The sequence below is a fragment of the Schistocerca americana genome, chromosome 1, assembly GCF_021461395.2.
Source record: "Schistocerca americana isolate TAMUIC-IGC-003095 chromosome 1, iqSchAmer2.1, whole genome shotgun sequence".
NCBI lineage: Eukaryota > Metazoa > Arthropoda > Insecta > Orthoptera > Acrididae > Schistocerca > Schistocerca americana.
This window is the reverse complement of record NC_060119.1, coordinates 378,723,074-378,745,022: the sequence shown is the minus strand read 5'-3', so window position 1 is coordinate 378,745,022 and position 21,949 is coordinate 378,723,074. Positions and strand designations below refer to the sequence as shown.

At 40.7% G+C, this 21,949-nt stretch overlaps 1 protein-coding gene across 1 annotated transcript in view; it reads left to right on the top strand.

Moving 5' to 3' along the window:
- Positions 1-21,949, top strand: part of LOC124600842 — a 45,312-nt gene that overhangs the window by 2,438 nt on the left and 20,925 nt on the right. The window lies entirely within an intron of this gene.

The following is a 21,949-nucleotide window of genomic DNA, read 5'->3' as shown; positions in this document are numbered from 1 at the left end:
TTGACAGCACGGAATTTAGTTTGAGCGTGTTGTGTTTGCAGATGTCGTCTTGTTGCAGTTGGTGGTGTCCTCTGGTGGTGCGTTTATGGTCCGCATATTATGTGGTGTATTGGGTTCATTTGGGTGTCAGTGCTGAAGTGTGCATTTATCGGTTGCGACTGTTACAGAAGAACGGATATTAGTGTCTGTGAGTTAAGAATTAAGTTTCCATTGTGTTTATATTACTGCAGTGTTGTTTGATTTTATTGGTTTGCTGTTTGTCTTTTAATTCAATTTGTAGATTCTTTTGTTAGGTATGGATATGACTTCTAAGTATAATAGTGCGTGTCTGCGGGCTGAAATGGGGGTGACATGTTGTCCATCATTAAGTTTCTGCAACTTTTTGGGCTTGTGACGTAGATAGGTGTAGTGAAATGCGAGTTAGGGGTTAGTGTATTGCGCCGGAACTTTTTTATGGTAAGTAGTTTTTTTTGGGGGGGGGGTCTATTGTTCGCATGTTATGATGTTTGGTGGAGTTTTTGTGTGCTGTTGGGTCGGTGTTATTTACTGCGTGTGTTAGTGGTTGATGTTTTGGTATCAGTACTTGTGGTTAATTTATGTATCTTAGGGGAAGTACTCTATTTCAATTTTTTGGTATCGTCAGTTGTATCTGAGCTGTATAGGTCATGAGAAGTGACAGATTCCAATTTGTCGTCGTAGCTATGTGTGTTTTGGTATCGTGACCTATATAGGTCAAGGGAAGTGCCGATTCCAATGTGATGTAGCTATGTGTGTATAAAAAAGTAGCTACATGTGTATTGGTATTGTGAGCTGCTGTTGACATGTACAGGTCAAGGGAAGTGTCCAACTCCAATGTGATGTTTTAGCTACATGTGGTTTGGTATCGTGGGTTGCAATTGACCTATATAGGTCAAGGGAAGTGTAAGATTCCAGTTGTCATCGTAGCTATGTGTGTTTTGGTATTGTAAGTTACTGTTGACCTATATAGGTCAAGGGAAGTGTCCAATTCCAATGTGACGTTGTAGCTGTGCGTGTTTTGGTATCGTGAGCAGTTCCAATTTTTGTTGGTTTTGTGGTATCAATAGTTGCAGTAAGATTATAATTTTTGGAGTAGTTGGTTTCTTAATTTGTGGTTGAGCTGTGTAGGTGAAGGGAAGTGACCGATTCCTGTCGATATTGTAAGTGTAGTGGGATTTGGGAATTTTGTGGTGTTTTTATGTTCTCGTTTTGGATCGTGGTGTGTGTGTGTGTGTGTGTGTGTGTGTGTGTGTGTGTGTGTGTGTGTGTGTTTTATATTTAGATCGTCCCCGCCCAAAAAACCCAATTTCGTGCACTGGTCCCATTAGTTTGATTATATTTTTGGAGAGAGATGTGTTTGTTGTTTTTGTTTGTATTTTTAGGTTTGTTGTCATTTATGTAATGATGTCATAGACACCATATTAAAGACGTTGAGAATGGTCGTTACTGCCATATTTGTGATGTCATGGGTCAAAGCAGACGGGTGGAATCAGATGCTTCTATAATCCTGAAACTTTATCTGTTGTTGTCGTCTTCAGTCAAGAGACTGGTTTGATGCAGCTCTCCATGCTGCTCTGTCCAGTGCAAGCTTCATCTCCAAGTAACTACTCAAACCTTCATCCTTCTGAATCTGTTTATTGTATTCATCTCTTGGTTTCCCTCTTGAATTTTTACCCTCCACGCTGCCCTTCGGTACTAAATTGGTGATCCCTTAATGCCTCAGACCATGCCCCACCAACCGGTCCCTTCTTTTAGTCAGGTTGTGCCTCAATTTCCTCTTCTCCCCAATTCTGATCAGTACCTTTTCATTAGTTATGTGATCTACCCATCTAATCATCAGCATTCTTCTGTAGCACTACGTTTCGAAAGCTTCTATTCTCTTCTTGTCTAAAATATTTATCGTCCATGTTTCACTTCCATATATGGCTACACTCCTTACAAATACTTTTAGAAAGGACTTCCTGATGCTTATACTCGATGTTAAAAAACTTCTCTTCTTCAGAAACGCTTTCCTTGCCATTGCCAGTCTACATTTTATATCCTCTGTTTCGACCACCATCAGTTATTTTGCTTCCCAAATAGCAAAACTCATATACTACTTTGTGTGTCTCATTTCCTAATCTTAAGTCCCTCGGCATCATCTGATTTAATTTGACTACATTCCATTATCCTCATTTTGCTTTTGTTGATGTTCATGTTATATCCTCCTTTCAAGAGACTGTCCATTCCATTCAGCTGCTCTTCCAGGTCATTTGCTATCTCTGACAAAATTACAATGTCATCGGCAAACCTCAAAGTTTTTATTTCTTCTCCATGGATTTTAATTCCTACCCCAAATTTTTCTTTTGTTTTCTGTACTGCTTACTCAATAGACAGATTGAATAGGGAAAGGCTATAACCCTGTCTCACTCCCTTCCCAACCTCTGCTTCCCTTTCGTCCCCCTCGACTCTTATAACTGCGATCTGGTTTTTGCACAAATTGTAAATAGCCTTTCGTTCCCTGTATTTTACCCCTGCCACCTTCAGAATGTTAGAGAGTATTCCTGTCAACATTGTCAAAAGCTTTCTCTAAGTTTACAAATGCTAGAAATGTAGGTTTGCCTTTCCTTAATCTAACCTCTATAAGATAATTGCATTAGCATATTGACAAAAAGGGGGGGGGGGGGGGGAGAGTTGCACTCACTGTAAAGTTCTGTCATGATAGAGTTGCGAAATAGTAAAAGTCCCAATACTTCGACTATGTGGCCACTTGCCACCCAGAAATGAATCGAAAGTTTCTCATGTCGTGGAACCATAGCCTCTTACTGTACCAAGTCTTAACACAAAAAATCCCTTCACTCTTCAATGTCTACTCAACAAGTTCCTCCCCAAGCCCAACTTACAATGATTTGCCACACTATTTCTTTTATTTGCTTCTTGTTGGCTGCCACTGTCATCCCTTGCCCACCATGCCACTCAATCCTAGTAATATGCATTAGCTATTATTGCTGTTTTTTTTTTCTCAACTTAGAACTGATTGGCATTAATGAAAGAGTTGGCTATTAGATTTTACTCAAACGTTTATCAAAATGACATCAAATACTGTGTATTAAAAATGAATAACACCACATAAAATATTGCAATAGGATGGAATTATTTTGTTACTAACCTAATACACAAATATTATGCACAGTTTTGATATTAAGAACTGCCATTGACGTTTGGAAGACAATTTGAATTGGTGGGAAACCCACCTCAGTCTCCTTGGGTGCTTTTCCTCTCTGTGGGGTGACACTCATTACCTTGTTCTCTTCCTGTACCATTTCATTAAGCTTCTTGGCCACTGCTAACATACCAGATCATGTCTGAACACTTGCAACACTTTTCCATTTTGGAATTACTTCATCTCATTTACACTCCCTTATAAATTAAAAACCTCTTTTTAAATTCAGTGCGTTAATGCGATCCTAGTAAATGAGTGTTTGTAAAATGATTCTTTCATATGTTGTTCATTAAAAAAATGATGATCATGCCACCTGTGGCCTGTGGAAGGTACATTAGCTTATTTGTTTCAGTTGTAAATATTTGTCATGTATTATTGTTTTTCTGACATGTTCTACATCCTGGAGGATCTCCTCACTATGTATCAGTTGGAATGAAAGTAAATCTAATCTAATCTTTAAGTGCCTTTCATTCAGCGTCGTCCTGCTTAGCACTGAAACGCGTTGGAAAACTACATACAGGTCTTCACCAGTAACCATATGCTGTGTCTGGCTTAGACAGACAATCCAGTTCAGTACCTTATTCACCACATTGATTGCTAGTCTACACAAAATGCAGGTGTCCACTCTGTTACCTTTCAACCCTCTGTATTTTCCTTCCGCATTTCAGCCTTTCTTTCTTTCTCAGTATTAGTTTACAGTCTGAACTCACAATACTATTGTAGGTACTTCTTTCCTCCAGAGTACTCTCTTAATGTTCCCATAGCCATCATGTCTTTCCCAGTCAGGCATGCTTCAACAGCTTTACATTTCTCCTCTAGCTTTTCCTACTTTGGCTTGCTTCATTTCCTACGATTTTTTTAGTTTCTCCTTTTGTATGTTTTTTTTTTAATTTAAATTGTGAATGACACATTTACAAGCTTTCGAGAATCATTGATTATGATGAATGAAACTAAGGTTTCTACTGATTGCTGTTTTCAGTTTCTCACAGACCTACCCATTTGACTTCTAGTGTGTTCCTTTGTACTGTTACAGTAAACTGTTGCTTAATGCTCCTTTGAAATCAACAGCCACGCCTGGTTTATCCAATTTATCAAAGTCCCATACTCTTGATTTCCTACCTCCCTATAATATCTTCAGTTTTAATCATAAGCAATAAGTGTAACTGACATTATGCCTGCCTTTCGATAAATTATGGTTGGAGTACACATCTGCCCCTGGAAATGCTTTGTGGTTTAAAACTGAGTTTTGAAATTGTTTTACCATTATAAAATGGATCTAAAATACTCTAGAGTCTCCATGTCTTTTTCAGATATGCAGTGTTCTTTCATGATTGCTAAACCTGGTGTTAGCAGTGATTAAATAATGCTATGTGCAAAATTGTACCAAGTGGTTTCCCCTTTGGTCCTTTCTCAAAGCCCATATTTAGCTGTTATTGTTCCTTATCTTCCATTTCCTACTGTAGAATTCCAGTCCCCCATAACAATGAAAATTCTCGTCCTTTGACAATCTGAATAATTTGTTTTGTCTCCTCATACTCTCTTAAAGTCACGATTTCTCAAGCATTCCAATAATAAGGCTATCTACACATACAGCAAGAATGTACTTAATTCGTTGTACAAAAAAATAGAGACTACTGCTATATTTTGAGGCCTGTCAAAGGCATTTGACTGTGTAAATCACAATATCCTTTTAAGTAAATTAAAATATGGTGTAGCAAGAAATGCTTAAAAACAGTTAAAATCGTATATATCTGAGGGGAAGCAGAGGCTGTCAGTAGGAAAGACATTTATATTAGGCTATGAGGCAGCAACCAACTGTGAACTATACTTGAGTGTCATACAGGGTTCTGTCTCAGGGCTCTTACATTTTTCTGTGTGTATCAGTGAGCTTTCATCTGTAACATTACCAGATGCCAAGTTTGTTTTGCTTTTAGATGATGCAAACATTGCAATAAGTAACAAATCAAATGCAATGTTAAATATCATTCAGTGAACATTTCATTTTTAATGGTTCCTAGCCAATACTTTGTAATTTAACTTTGGGCATAGTCCATATCGATTCAGGCCGGCTAAGGAGAAAATCTTACCTTCATAGTCTTGGATGTTATTGGAAATAGCATACTTTAAATGAATGATTAAGTAAGGAACACACATTTTTTCTCTAAAAAAAATTTCTGCTCAGAGATATGGCCCTCCAAAGACACTGTGCATACAATTTTAAAGATGCAAATTTTAGAAAAAATTTTATTATGCTGTATCTCTGGAACAGTTCTAGATATTTTGTTTTTGTTTTTATTTGAAAGATAATTGCTTTATTATTACAAAGAAATTCTCCATTTGGATGTAGCTTTCAAAGTTCTTTTACTGTAGCATTCTGAACTTCTTTTATAATTAATGGATTTCTTTTCTTTTCAAAAATGCCAATACGTAAATTTTTTTTTTTTTTTTTAAATGTTGATTAGTACCGTATAGTTCTACATCCCTGAAAAGGAGAGCTTCCACTTTTAGATTGAACAGGTTTTATAAACAATTGAATTTTTTGCCATACATAAAATCTGTTTTCTTACATTGTCACATAACAGACTCATACAAATCAAAACCTAGCCTTATTTAACATTAATTTAGTTTTGAAAGATGGGTAAGCAACTCATTTTCAAGAATTTTTAATGGTTCCAAAATGTATGTGAAAGATCCAAAGACTTAAAGGTTTCAATTTATAAATCTTCTGTGCACTCTGTTGTGCACTGAAATTAGCAAGTGAATGAACTAAAAATGTGTTCCACTGCTTCATTATCTTCCTTTGATATAGGGTGATGCCTTCCTGTTGAACTAATATGAACTGGAGCACTTCAATCTTCAAAACATTGTGAACAGGAAGTGAGCACTGAGGTGTTGTTGCTGTCCTTCAGCTGGAAACGTATATCGAGCAGCTGGTGCATGTGGTAGCATAAAGATCACTACAATTTTGTTTAACTCATAACTGGTGTTCATAATCTCTGTAATCCACCAGTCAGTCATACACACACGCCACAAACATCCTCCTTCTCAGGTTGTGAATCTGAATATAATCATGCTGTTTCTGAGGTGTTGGCTGAACGAACGAAATTTTTTCTTTCTTGCTCTTTAACGTGTGGGCAATATGAGTTCGCCCATCACTCTGAGTCCAAAAATTGTTTTCAAAATTCCTTTCACAGGAGTAGTTTTCTTGGACCATTTTTCTTTTTTCTGCTCACGGAATTCTTTGACTTCATCTGTGGCCAAAAGAGTGAGGGCTGTGGATGTGTAAGATTTCACGACTCCCGTTAAATCCTCAGCATTCTGAATCACAGCTGTATTTGGTCTGGAAAGATTGTTTTGTAGCATAGTGCTTCAGGCCTCTTACAACATCACAAGGCCCTTTCCCGTGACCAGTAGCACTGTATACCCAGTCAGCTGGCACAAGCTACTTACTCAATTCACACAGCTGGTAATGATTTTTAAAATGATCAGGAGCACTATCAGAAATAATTATGATCTTCTCTGCCCCTGTTTGCAGCCGAAGAATTTTGCGCACTGCTAAGAGTCATGTCCTGTGTCATCACTTATAATTGCAACACTTGTGATCTTGTTTTGAAAATATGCCACTCCTGTAAAAATTGAACCTGGTCATTACTCCAATTATACCCTTGTACTTCTTGTGGTAGAATTGCAGACCACTTCTCAGCAAAATCACAGTGAAGTACTAACCTTCTGCAATGTGTTGTTGCAATTTCATCAGATGCTTGTGTGTTACTGCTTTCACTGACCATTTACCAAGTTAATCAATGAAACTGTCAAAGGCAACAGTTTTATAATTTTTTTGTTTTCCTCCCATGTCACACATGTAATTTCTGCAGAGTTATCTGCTACATCTTCGAGGCCAAGTGCCTTTAAAGACATTCCTTCCTTTCCGGAGCAGTAACCACATTCTTGAAACAAACAAGTCTCTCGCTCTACACAGACTATTAATGACTTCATACGCCCAAGGTGTCATATGTCACGTGCTCCAGTAAGTTCTTCAAAGTTACCACACGGAAGTTCAAAATTCGTGCAATGCACACATAAACAGGCATCTCTAGGTGGGTGTGGAACTACCCACTTAGGTTGTAGTGCATAAAATTATGATCTTCCAATGTGTGAAGTCGTATAGTTGCTCTTATAAATTGCAAATGTTTCTTGAATGCTAAGAGTCGTGTACCTTTTCTCTTCCACAACTTTTTGACCTTCAACTGTTACAGTTATAGTATCTTTTTAGTTGGCACTCTGACGAGAACAGTCCCATTTATCTTCCAGATAAAATGACTGCACCATTTGAATTTGAGCTGCTTCTACAGGATGACCATAATAGGGATCTAGTCTTCCAAGGACTCCTTTTACAGACCTCACGTTTCTTGATATGTCCACCATGTACTTTGATGCTGATGGAACGTGGTTCAAAATTGTTTTCTTTGAAAATGTCTCTGGATAATAGTTAAAACTTGCCCCTTTAGGATGCACAATATTCAACAGCTGAATTGATATTTGTGAAAAATTCCTGGCAAGAGGCTTAAGAGTGCTTTGGTTAATTTTCTTCTGAAGATGGAATTTCTACTTTGAAGAGTGTGGTCAGTTTTGCTGTAGTGTATTCATCTATAGCTTTAGTAATTTTTCTGCGCTTTCTTGGTGCATAGACATTATGACTCGACTTCACTGACCACGGTTTCTTAACAGGACTAACACTTACGTCTGTAATTGACTGATTCAGGGCATTTAATTCTTCTTCTATTGATGCAAAATATGCACCATGGGAGGCTTCACCCAGTTCAGATGCTATTATTGTTGTTACTCTGTCAAAACATTTAGAACACAAGAAGTTGTCACTGGAAACATCTTCACTTTGAAACAGAGTCTTCAAATTAGAACACTTATTCCCAACCTGAACAAAGTTTTTTTAAACAATCACTCTTTTATTGATATGCAGGTAGTCAGCACAACTTCACTCTCCTGTGGTCCCTGTCAGTAGACATTTCAAACAGTCCTTTTCAAAAAACGCACTGCAACTGTGCCAACTGGCAAATTCCTCATGAAGACACAGAACTTACTGTACGGTCTCGGATTTCTTAGAAGCCTCTTTAGTAAGCACATTAGCTCTGAACAACTACAATGCAGAAACCTGCAATGAATGACCAAGACAAAGAAACGGACAAGAAACTATAACAAAGTGTAAGAAATAACTGCAACAATGAAAGTGAAAAGAAATAACAGCAACAATGAAAGTGATAAGAAATAACTCTAACAAAGACAATAGAAATAAACCTTGTAAAAATCAGTTAGAAACAACTTCAGTGAAGACGTACATTACCCTTGAAAGTTAAAAAGAATTTTTTAAATAGTACTGCATGGTACTAAACAACAGAAAACTAATCTGACTTTTCTGAATTGGCATTTTTGAAGGAAAAAAAAAGTCCAGATGGAAGATACCATTGTAATCATAAAGCAATTCTCTCTCTCTCTCTCTCTCTCTCTCTCTCTCTCTCTCTCTCTCTCTCTCTCTCATATATATATATAGAACTGAATACATAAAGCATCACCCACCCCCCCAAAAATTTGCATCTTCAAAACAGTGTTCGCAGTGCCATCTTTGGAGGCCTGTATCTCCGGGCAGGAATTATTTTGTAGGAAACAAAAAGGTACATGTTTTTTTCTTACTCCTGAATTTTAACATATGCTAAATTCAATAACATCCGAGACTATGAAGGTAACCCCTCTGCCTGAAGTGATACGGATTGTGCCTTCGAGAAAGCACAGTATATTAAGTTCAGAATTTGTAAGAAGTTTTCTGCCTGTATGTGCCTAAAATATGATAAAAAGCAGATAGATGAAATTGACAGTGGTGTCCCAGCTTGATTATAAATTCAATTCAATGGAGCATACCAGAGAACTGCGTAAGTGCTTAAACAAATCACTATTTGCAATTTGAATGTTGTGAGACACACAAGGCGGATGGAAAGTTTCTCTCCTTTTTTTTTTAAATTAAGAACTGCATGAACTTCATGATAATCAGCATTACTTGATGATTCATAGTGAACATATTCCCACAGTTGGAATGCTATTTAAAATTTTAATTAGGGTGGAAAAAAGAATTTTTTCAAAAGGCTGGTTTTCTTATGTTCAATGGATTTTCAGATTGCTTATTGAAATTAATTTTTAACATTGTATACTGCTGTTTTGTTAATCATTTTTAAGGGTGTCTCTAAAAAATGGTACTAAAACATGAACATGTTCATTCCCAGATTCAAATCCTCCATGCCAGTGGAATGTCTAACACCTAAATCACTCAAATGTTGGGTGTTGATGCTAAAACCATTAGACTTTGGCTTAAAAGAAGTGATGGTAATGCTAGTGGCAGGAACAGAGTTGGACGACCACCAAAACCCATACCAAACATGAAAAACAAAACCAAAGGCGTGGTAAATGATAAAATGGGTGATGACCATCAGTAGGGCAACTGTAAGAGACTTTATTCATGGACAATCCAAGAGAAAACATGCTTATATCAAAGCAAGATCCATGCTGTAAGAAAAAAAAAATTGTTGATAGTTAGGCATTTTGTGAAAGAATAAAGTCTGATGGTTTCTGCGATCCCCACTGGGAAGGAAATAGGATAAGGATGCACATTTTGTATACAGATGAGTATCCAGTAGAGCTTCATCCAAAGACCAACCTTGCAAAATGCCCAAATCTCTACAAATGAACCAGGCAAAATTTCCCCAGTCTGGTGGTTAAAATAGGCCCAAGGTATTCCTGTCTGTCGCAAGTGGTGGCTAAAAGGAATCTCAAACTTTTTGGCCCTGTAAGTTCAGGTCCCATTTTCTGGTTTGACCTTCCACTTTCCAAATTCTATGGAAGTGTGGGCCATATGGGGAAGGACACCATACATGGTGCATGAGTTATCCATAGTGCCGTTCGGCTTGATCTCCTGAACCTCTTGTCATGGCTTAGCATCTCCATTTGCGACTCAACTATCTGGGCGAGGACACTTTCCGGGGTATATCATCTTCTTCCGTTGTCTCCTGTCCTCTTTTCCCCCATGACAGTATTGCATTTCTCAGCGCCCAGCCAGTTCGTTATGGCAGGGCTGTCATGTACCCATTTGGTGGTAGCCCCCTGTCAACACAGGGATCACACAGCTGATGCCTGAACTGTAACCGCCCCAAGTATGCCAAGCAGTAGATGCCTGTCTTCCTGAGGCATCAGGACTCGCGGCAATTGCCATCATGCCAAGTGGCCTTCGCTGTGGCCACCGGCTGGGTGGCGCCCATGGGGAGAGCCCCTGATCGGAGTGGGTGGCATAAGAGTGGATGACCTACAATGAAGTGGACTAAATCATCTCTTGCTGGTGACTATATGGTGCCAGCACTCTCTAAGAAGGACAAGATCGAGTACAATGCTGACAGATATGACTGTAAATCGTTCCCCTCCTTCGCTACACCATGGGAGGAACATAGTGCTACAGAAAGAAGAGAACTGTATTCGCCTTGGTATTTTGTCTGTAGCAGAATGGATGGGGACTCCTCTCTACCTATGAAGGCTCAATTTTTTGTTGAACATCTTGAGGATAAGTTTGGGCAAGAGACAGCACTGTCAAAGTTAAGCGGTGCAGTCTTGATCCAGACAGCATCTCCAGCCCAACCCCGGGTGTTACTCACTTGTGACCGGCTGGGTGATATTCCTGTTTCTGTCACTCCCCATAAAAGCCTCAACAGGGTGCAGGGGATTATTTTCCATCACGACCTCCTCTTGCAGTCTGACGACGAGCTCCATACCAATCTAGAATGGCGGTGTGTTCATTTCATCCGGCACATTTACAGGAGACCTAAAGACAACAGGGTTGCTACCGGTGCCTTCATCTTGACCTTTGAGGGTGATTTATTGCCTGAAAAGGTCAACGTGATGGTTCACCACTGTGACGTTAAACCATACATCCCTCCCCTATGCGATACTTTAAGTGCTGGAAATTTGGGCACATGTCTTCCTGCTGCACTTCCAGTGCCACATATTGGGACTGCGGATGTCCTCTGCATCCAGATACTCCCATGTGTACCTCCTCCTGTAAGTATCAACTGTGGAGAGGAGCACTCCCCTTGCTTGCCAGACTGCACAGTACTCCATAAGGAGCAGAAAATCATGGAGTAAAAGACCCTGGACCGGTTGACTTAGCAAGAGGCTAAACGTAAATTTGAAAGATTACACACCAATGCGTCAATGTCTACATATGCTGCAGCTACATTACCATCGCCGTCATGAGTACCAGTCGTACCACTCTCTGTGCCACAAACAGTGGGCCCTCCAGGCCTCGAGAATACATCTGCCCCCTTGGTGGTAGGGGTAAAATCTCCTTCCGTTGCTCCCAAAGTACCTACTTCGGGAGCAAGGCTCCCCCAAACATGGGGACATCGGTCCCCTCCCCCCAGCCAGAGAAGCAACAGCCTCCTTCGGCTCCTCTTGTGTGGAAGGGGTCCCTTGGACCTTCTCTCCCAAGGTCTCCACTAATGCCACAACGGATACTTACCAGTGGCTAAAGGAGCCAAAAGCTGCTGGATGAATATCTTCAGTCTTCCTCTGTGCCTGAAGCTACTTCGGAGAAGTCCTCGCAGCAAGCTCCTGAAGAGAAGTGAGAGGGCAAGCAAACAAAGAAGTCTGCTAAAAAAAAGGACCCTCTGGTGGCCCAAACACCACCACTCCCTACTCCCTACCAATTCTGCACCTTAGGATGAGGTGGCGATTTTAGCATCCCCCGAGAACATGGATCTCACTGATGTCTCATTCACAGTAGGAATGGATACAAATACTCAGTTGGTGGCAGCAGGTGATCCTGATGCGTAACATGCCTCCTTGTGCACTTCATGCCTTCCCAGCCTCTCAATAATGTCACTCTCCAACGGAAAAGAACATAGCGGCTATAATAGAATGTCAGGTGGAGTTTGTGTCCATGTCCTGAGCTCAGTATGCAGTGAGCCTGTGCCCCTTCACACCCCTCTTGAAGCTGTGGCTGTTAGGATAAGGGTGACACAGGAAATAACTGTCTGCAATGTATATCTTCCTCCATGTGGTGCAGTACTCCTGAACGCATTGGTTGCACTGATTCATCAACTCCCTAAACCTTTCCTACTTTTGGGAGATTTTAATGCCCATATCTCCTTCTGGGGTTGCACTGTGCTTACTGGCTGAAGTAGAGATGTCGAAACTTCCCTGTCTCAACTTGACCTCTGCCTCTTAAATACTGAGACTCCCACACATTTCAGCGTGGCTCATGGCACTTTCTCGGCCATTGATTTATCCGTCTGCAGCCCAGGACTCACCCCATCTGTCCACTGGAGAGTCCACGATGACGTGTGTGGTAGTGACCACTTTCCCATCTTCCTGTCAGTCTCCCAGTGCCATTTCCCTGACGTCTACCAAGACGGGCTTTAAACAAGGCAGACTGAGAAGCTTTCACTTCTGCTGTCACCGTTGAATCCCCCTCCCCCACATGGTACCATTGATGTGGTAGTTGAGCAGGTCACTAGATCAATCGTTTCTGCGGCAGAAAACGTGATCCCTTGTTCTTTAGGGAGCCCACAGCGAAAGTCAGTACCTCGGTGGTCGTCAGAAATTGCTGAGGCCATTGAAGAGCATTGGCAAGCTCTACAGCGACATAAGTGGCACCCTTCCCTAGAGCATCTAATCGCTTCTAAACGGCTCCCTGCCCGTGTTCACCAGCTTATAAAAAGATGGAAACAGGAATGTTGGGAGAGGTATGTCTGGACCATTGGGTGCCATACATCACCTTCCCAAGTCTGGTCGAAGATCAGATGCATTTGTGAGTACCAGACCCCGACAGGCGTCACTGGCATTAACATCAGTGGCGTGTTATCTACTGACACAGACGCAATTGCTGAGCACTTTGCTGAGCACTATGCTCGAACCTCCGTGTTGGAGAATTATCCCCCAGCATTTCGAACCCTCAAACGCCGGATGGAGAGGAAAGCCCTCTCATTTACTGAATGTCATAGTGAACCCTATAATGCTCCATTTACAGAGCAGGAGCTCCTCAGTGTCCTTGCACATTGTCCCAACACAGCTCCTATGCCAGATCGGATCCACAGTCAGATGATCAAACATCTCTCATCTGACTAGAAGCGATATCTCCTCGTCATCTTCAACCAGATCTGGTGCGATGGCGTCTATCCATCGCAATGGCGAGAGAGCACCATCAGTCCAGTTCTCAAACCTGGCAGATCCCTGCTTGATGTGGGTAACTATCAACCCATCAGCCTCACCGACATGCTTGACTGTGGGAGTCTGGTTTATGGTTCGGCAGCCCCCTCGGCTTTGCGTTTATTCAACCCAGTGCACCACTGTGGTGTTAGACTGGCAGCGGGAGCTTTTAGGACGAGTCCAGCGACCAGTGTCCTGGTGGAGGGCAGAGTTCCTCCATTGAAGATTAGGCATGCACAACTACTTGCCAGTTACATTGCACGCATTCTTAGTTCTCCTGAGCATTTGAATTACCTTCTGCTTTTCCTACCCACTGCGGTTCATCTGCTGCATCGGAGGCCAAGGTCAGGGCTTTTATGATTGCTGTTTGCATCCGATCTCTTCTGTGTGAAGTGGAGTACTTGTCTTGACCACCTGTACTTGAGGTCCATTCACGTACACCTCCATGGTGTACATCTAGGCAGAAGCTTCAGCTGGACTTTTAACATGGTCCTAAGGACTCAATTAATCCCACAGCTCTCTGCTGTCACTTCCTCTCAATTCTTGACATATGTTGGGACCATGAAGTGGTTAACACCAATGGCTCGATGGCTTATGGTCACGTTGGTTTCACATATGTTCATGGAGGACATATTGAACAGCACTCCTTGCCAGATGGCTGCAGTGTTTTCACTGCAGAGCTAGCGGCCATTTGTCATGTTCTTGAGCGCATCCACTCATGCTCTGGCGAATCAGTTTCCTCTCTGTACTGACTCCTTGAGAAGCCTTTAAGCTATCGACCAGTGATGCCCCCACCATCCTTTGGTAGTGACCATCCAGGAGTAGTCCACCTATGCCCTGGAATGGTCTAGTCGTTCCGTGGTGTATGTGTGGACCCCAGGTCACGTCAGAATCCCAGAAAATGAACTTGCGACAGGCTACACAGAAACTGCTTCTGGAAATCGGCATCCCTGTAACTGACCTTCGATCATTATTACGCTGCAAGGTTTTTCAGCTTTGGGAGACAGAATGGCATGATCTCAGTACAGTCAACAAACTGCATACCATTAGGGAGACAATGAATGTGTAGAAGTCCTCCATGCGGGCCTCTCGCAGGGACTGTGTGTTTCTCTGCAGACTCCGCATTGGTCATATGTGGCTGACACACAGCTACCTCCTTCGAAGCAAGGACCCACCTCGGTGTCACTGTGTCCACATCTTGCTGAACTGCCCACCTTCCTTAGCCCTTCTGCAGTGGACTTTTAACCTTCCTAGCACCTTACCTTCGGTTTTGGGCGACAATGCCTCAGCAGCAGATTTAGTTTTACATTTTATTCGTGAGGTGGGTTTTTATACCATCTAAGGGTGGGCATTTTGACTTGTCTCCGAGGCTGCCACCCTCCCTCCGTTTTAAGTCTGTTGCAGTTTCTTTGCCTTTGTTTGTCTTGGTGGTCGTCTCTTCCTTACATGTGTTCATCTCGCCTTGTCTTTTTGGGGTGGCCATTTTAATGTGTTGCAGAGTGGCTGGCTCATCCTCTTTTATCATTCTGATCAGCCAGCCCAGACCATCTGCTCTATGGTTTTAATACCTTCTTCTACTTTTCCTTGTGGTGTATGTTTTCCCCATTTTTTGTTCATTCCATTCATTTTCATTTTAGGTGTGGTTCCCCATTCGTTTTCCCCCTTTTACTTTCTCAAACATACTTTGGGTGCTTTTGTACCTTGAGACTTGCTTGCAACAGGAAAAAGGGACTGATGACCTAGTAGTTTTGTCCCGTTATACCCCCAAACCAACCAACCAATGAATCACAGACAAAAGCAAGTATTGCAGACAGCAGTTGCTGTTCCCATCTGTGGCTGTGGAAAAACTGAATTGTATGCAGTTGATGCATAAAGGAGTGCCTACAGTAATTTTTATCAGGAAAGGTTTGTTTCTCTCTAGGCTCAAGCAGTCCAGAATGGTCATTTCCCAAATCCAGACAGTGCTGTTCTTATACAAGATGGAGCAACAGCTCACACAGTCAAACATTTCCTGTTGTTTGGGATGACTGGCCTGGAAACGCTCTAGATCTAAAACTGATAGAGTAACTATAGCCCCGCCTCAGGTTGCGGTCTTCAAAAAACCTCATCCACGCAACATAGACAAATTACTACGTGCATTCAGGAGAAATGGAATTCAGTCATTCCTGACAAGTGAGCAATGGCTTCAGTGTGTTTTTGGCAGAGAAGTTGAAGAATGTCATTATAATTATGGATACTCTACGAAATACTGAAAGAGCAAACAGATGACTATCCAAATCATTCGTTCAAATGTAGGAACACATTTTTAGGAAAAAAATTTCGTAAGTCTTGAAGGAGAAATTCTCTGTCTACCTGTAGGTGCCATTTAATAGAATAGCGATTTGCTTACTTTTGTTCCATAATGTCATATACAATTCTTTTTAGACTAACTTTCAAAGCAAGCTAAGGTTTTGAGGGTCCAAAAACTTGTAATAAGAATAACTTGTGATGTAAACTCAAGAACATCCTAAAGCGGCCTGTTTAGGGAACTAGGGATACTAACTACTGCTTCCCAATGTATTTATTTTTAATGAAATTCTTCATTAGAAAATACACACGCACAAAAAAAAGCTTTGCATCACTTTGGTTCCGAGAGTTCCGGAACCTGTACAGAAAATTGGAATAGAGATCAATATAAACATCATTTCTGCCCTTTTTTCTGCTCATGAGAACCACACATTGCATGTTGTACCACCTTACAGTGAGACCTTCACAGATGGCGGTCCATATGCTGTACAGACCTGTACCTCTAGCACCCAGTAGCTCGTCCTGTTGCAGTGATGCATGCCCGTATTCATCATAGCATACTAACCACAAGTTCATCAAGACATTGTTGGTCCAGATTGTCCCACTCCTCAACAGTGGTTTGTGGTTGGTGGGTCTCGTCCTCCATAAACTGCCGTTTTCAATGTATCGGAGGCATGTTCGATAGGATTCATGTCTGGAGAACATGCTGGCCACTCTAGTCAAGCGATGTCGTCATCCTGAAGGAAGTCATTCACAAGCTGTGCATGATGGTGCCGCGAATTGTCATCCATGAAGACGAATGCTTCGCCAATATGCTGTCAACATGGTTGCACTATCGGTCAGAGGATGGCATTCAGGTATCGTACAGCTTTTACGGTGCCGTCCACGTCCACCAGCAGTGTACCTCGGCCCCACATAATGCCATCCCAAAACAGCAGGGAGCCTCCACCTTGTTGCACTCGCTGGACAGTGTGTCCAATATATTCAGCCAGACCAGGTTGCCACGAAACACATCTCCGACAATTGTCTGCTTGAAGGCACGTGCGACACTCATCGACGAAGAGAACGTAATGCCAATGCTGAGTGGTCCATTTGGCATGTTGTTGGGCCCATCTATAACGCGCTGTATGGTGTCGTGGTTGCAAAGATGGACCTCACCATGGACGTTGGGAGTGAAGTTGCACATCATGCAACCTATTGTGCACAGTTTGAGTCGTAACATGACATCCTCTGACTGCACGAAAAGCACTTTTCAACATGGTGGCACTGCTGTCAGGGTCCTCTGAACCATCATCTATAGGTAGCGGGCATCCAGCCTTTGGACGGCCTGAGCGAGGCATGTCATCAATAGTTCCTGTCTCTGTATCTCCTCCATGTCCAAACAACATCGCTTTGGTTCACTTAGAGATACCTGGACACTTCCCTTGTTGAGAGCCCGTCCTGGCACAAAGTAAGAATGCAGACGCGATCGAATTGCGGTATTGACCATCTAGGTATGGTTGAACTACAGACAATACTAACCATGTACCTCCTTCCTGGTGGAATGACTGGAACTGATCGGCTGTCGGAATCCCTCCATCTAATAGGTGCTGCTCATTCATGGTTGTTTACATCTTTGGACCAGTTTAGTGACATCTCTGGTCAGTTTAAGGGACTGTACCTGTGATACAATATACACAGTCAACGTTTGTCTTCAGGAGTTCTGGGAACTGGGCTGATGCAAAACTTTTTTTGATGTGCGTGTATATCTTTTTCAAACATCTCAACTCATGGAATCACTACTAGAAATAAGAGTAATCTTCTCAGTGCTTTAAAGTTGCTTACATTTGTCCAGAAAGGTCTTCATTATTCAAGAACACAAGTTTCCAGTTACTTGCCAGCAACCTGCTCTACTCCTGAAGGGTCTGCTCACTATGGATCCATTGTAATGAAAAGTACATCTAATTAAATCACATCTCATAATCTGCATATAAACTTGTACTTCTGTAGAGGGTGTTCGTTTTGTATAGATCTTGGTCATGATAATGTATTTACTACTTTGTTTGTAGCTGCATTCCTATCTTCTTATTCATTATTAAAACTATTCCCGCATTAGGTGTATTTTTTTGTTTTGTATTCGTAACCCTGTAATGACATGACCAGAAGTCCTGTTCTTTGTGCCACAGCTCCCCACTATTTCCTGCTATATCTGATTTCAACCACCCGATTCCCTCCCACTGTTTACAGCTTTCACTAGAGCAGCAACGAGAGATGGACGTTTACTAAGTTAAAATTAATAACAAATGAAAGTAGTAACTTCACTTACTTTACTCGTCAGCTACATCTTCATGGACTGTCACTCGTGTTGTATAAGCCACTGGCAACAATCCTTTTTTTCCCATAATGCAGGTACATACTTGCTATGTCAGTCAGAAATATTGGGAGGGTCAATTTTTCCATGCAACCGCAAATTAATTGTGGAAATGTAGGTACTGAAAGAGGTAGAGTTTGTTTCCATCTCCAGGATGAGTCTCTCCGTATGGACGATTTGATAGATTTCCGCAAGCATTTGATGTTCTGCTTGTGAACAGATGGATCAACAGACTACTCCTATTCAACGGGATGACTCTCAAATTAATGTTGAAATCCTCCTTTCTTTAAGGTGGTGTATGAATTAAAGTGTTCTGTTATCACTTTTGTGCCTGGCGACATAAAGTGCTTTACGGACCACCAAAGTTTCCTTCCCCCTTGAATAAACTTGAACTATAAATCACTTGTGGGATTCTTTTTTAATACCATCAAATATGCAGATATGTTCAACTTTCTGTTTCAGTGGTCATCCTCTCTGATATTTCCTAGTAGCTATATATGATTCATCTATTTTGACAACCTTGTTTTGTTCCCTGATTGGAACACACATGTACATGGCTATAGCGACTTATTGACAGCAACCGTAGTAGGCGCACATGATGTTTGTGAAAAATTGTGTTTCAGAAGGTGTTGCTTGTAGCGTATATTCTCTTATCCAACAAGAAACTAAAATTATACTCTTCTCGATGGATAACTTGGACCTATCAAACCATGTGTTCTTACTTATAGATGTTCTCTTGTGACATTGAGTCCAGTACAGTTGCAAAGAAAATCAACATCCGCGCCTTTCTAGTGAAGCTTTATGGAGTTGAGTTCATGACACTATACATTTCCTGCTATCCTCATTTGGAAGAAATCCAAAGTCCAATCAAAATTTCAAGTACCTTGAATAAGATTTTCACTCTGCAGCAGTGTGTGTGCTGATAAGAGACTTCCTGGCAGATTATAGCGGGCAAGTGCTCTACCAAAAGTGCTTGGGTAGCTCAGTTGGTAGGTCCGAGTTAGTCTCGTTCCGGCGCACAGTTTTAATCTGCTAGGAAGTTTCAAGAAACTTTCCGCACTTCATAACCCCAAGAGATTAGATTTCACCATGTGAGACTATCAGCACTCAAAACTGCAACGCTTTCACTCATTGCTATTCACAACCTAAAACGATAAACTATGTTCCCCTGGCAACAAAGTAAACCATTTACCATAAACTGCACCAGCACAGTCATGTGGTAAACATAGATTTGCATCTTCAACTTTTATAGTCCTGTCTTCCTCAGTTGCGTGTAATATTACGGTATATTAATAATTTTAACTTATGGACCGTCTGACAGCAACTGAATAAAACTAAAATTGTGTTTTATTCAGTTGCTGTCAGACGGTCCATAAGTAAAAATTCTTAATATACCATAATCGATTTGCATGTTCAATATTTGTGATTAGGAGCCAGTGTGTTCAGTAGGCAATCATTCTTTGAAATTGCTGTCAAAGGAAAGAAATTTTCAGATATAAAAGTAACTTTAGGCCTACCCCAAGGGAGTATTACAGTATCTTTACCTTTTGCAATGTATATAAATTATGTAGTGGATAACTTCAGAAGTTCGATAAGGCTTTTTGCATGTGATGCTGCTGTATACAGAGAAATCACAGTGCTAGAAAATTGTACCAAAATACAGGAAGACCCGCAGAGGATCAACACTGGCGCAGGATTCACAGTTAACCCTCAGAATAAACAAATGTAATTTATTGTGCAGAAATAGGCAGAAAGACCTGTTATTGTTGGTTACACAGCTGCAGAACAATCACTGGAAGCAGTCACATTCGTAAAATATCTGGGAGTATGTGTATGGAGCAATTTAAAATAGAATCACCCCATAAAACTAACTGCAGTTAAAGGCAGCTGCCAGACAAATTCATTGAAAGACCACAAAGGAGGTAGCTTACAAACTCCTCATTTGACCAATATATGAATATTGCTCATGTGTCTGGGGTCCACGCCAGATAGAATTGATAAGAGGAAACAGAGAAGATCTAAAGAAGAACAGCCTGTTGTATTACATATTCATTTAGTAAGGGCAAAAGTGCCAAGATGCACAGCCAACATTAGTGATAGTAGTTGCAATAGAAACTTTTTACATCGTGGTATGATTTGTTGAAGTTCCAAAATCTTAAGTGTCTATAGGAATTGACCTCCTATGGGTTTCTTGTAAGAAGACCATGATGGCTTACTGGCAATTGTTCTTCCTGCAAAATATTTGTGACTGAAACAGGAAAAGGATGACTTGACAGTGATACACAAAGTACTCTTCGTCACACACCGTAAGGTGGCTTGAGTATACAGATGTAGATATATGGATATGTTCTCATTAATGCTATTAGAGACACATTGACAGAAGAAAATACCAGTATGTTTTTCGGATAATTATTAAATCGTTAAAAGTACCAGAGGTGGTTAAGAATTTAGAGAATGAACACTCGGCATCGGATTTGGTGGAAGGGGGGGGGGGGGGGGGTGTATGTAATGGAAGATGAATGGGTAGTTTTGAAAGATGAAAGCATGAAGATAACTGAGGATCAAATAGGCAAGAAGACAAGGTGCGGTGGAAATCTTGGATAACACGTGAGATACTGAATTTGGTAAAAGAGGAAAATGTAAAATTGCAGTAAATGAGAAGGCAGAAGGGAGTATATCAAGAGACATCTAAGAAACTGAGATTGGCAGAAAGCTCAAAAATGGCAGAGAAAGAGTGACTAGAGGAGAAATGCAGAGCTGTAGATGCAGACCTGAATCTGGGAAAGACAGATGCCAGCTACAGCGAAATTAGGGAGACCTGCATGAATATTGAGGTCTCAAATGACAGGCAGGAAGACAATACGTGCTTTTGAAGTGTGCTATAAAAGAATGCTGAAGATTAGAGGGGTAGACTGGCTAAAAAAATCAATCTGAACTGAAGATGATAATTCAATGACATGGTTCTCTGTGGAAGGTACATCTTTTAATTTTAAAGGAAAAATATTTGTAATATAAACAAAAAAATTGAATAACTCCAAAATAAATATTGTACATAAAGAATTGTTAGTTAACCATATGGAACTTAGTGTACATACTGATAAAAATTTCAGCAGAAAGAAATGTTACTCCTGAGTTTTTCAAACAGATAGTACAGGAGCTTTCATTTTTTGCGTCATTACTAGCCTCAGAAACAAACATTAATTTCTTCAAGTATGTAGCGTATTTCCACTCACTAAGATCTTATAGCATGACATTTTAGAGTAACTTGGCATTTAGAAGGTACTGCACAAAAGAAACAAGTGACGAATAGTATGTGGTTGTTACCCATCATCTTGTAGATGCCTCCTCAAGAAATAAGATATTCCAAATGAAGCTTCACAGTGGATATATTCAGTAATCAAAGTAGCTAGAAATAGCTCACAGAAGTTTGAGAATAATAATAATAATAATAATAATAATAATAATAATAATGTTTTCGGGTACAGCACTTGCTGATAAAATTAGTCTACATTATTTATCAATAAGACTTGTGGCTCAAGAAAGTTTGCATTGTGTCGGCACTTACATTGATAATTTACCCAGTGTTATAAATTAATTCAAGCTGGCAACATAAATTTTTAATCAAATACTAGTAGTGTGTTAAGAAAGAAAAATGTTTAATATTTTTTAGGCATGTTTTACCATTGGGTAAGGGCCAAATTTTGACTTTCCATTTTGTTATTAAATGTAGGCTAGTATAGTATTTAGTAAATTAAATGCCCAACATGTAGCCATGCACAAAAATAAATCATGTACATGGAGTTAAAAAATTGGTTTGTGCCATACTATTTCCATAA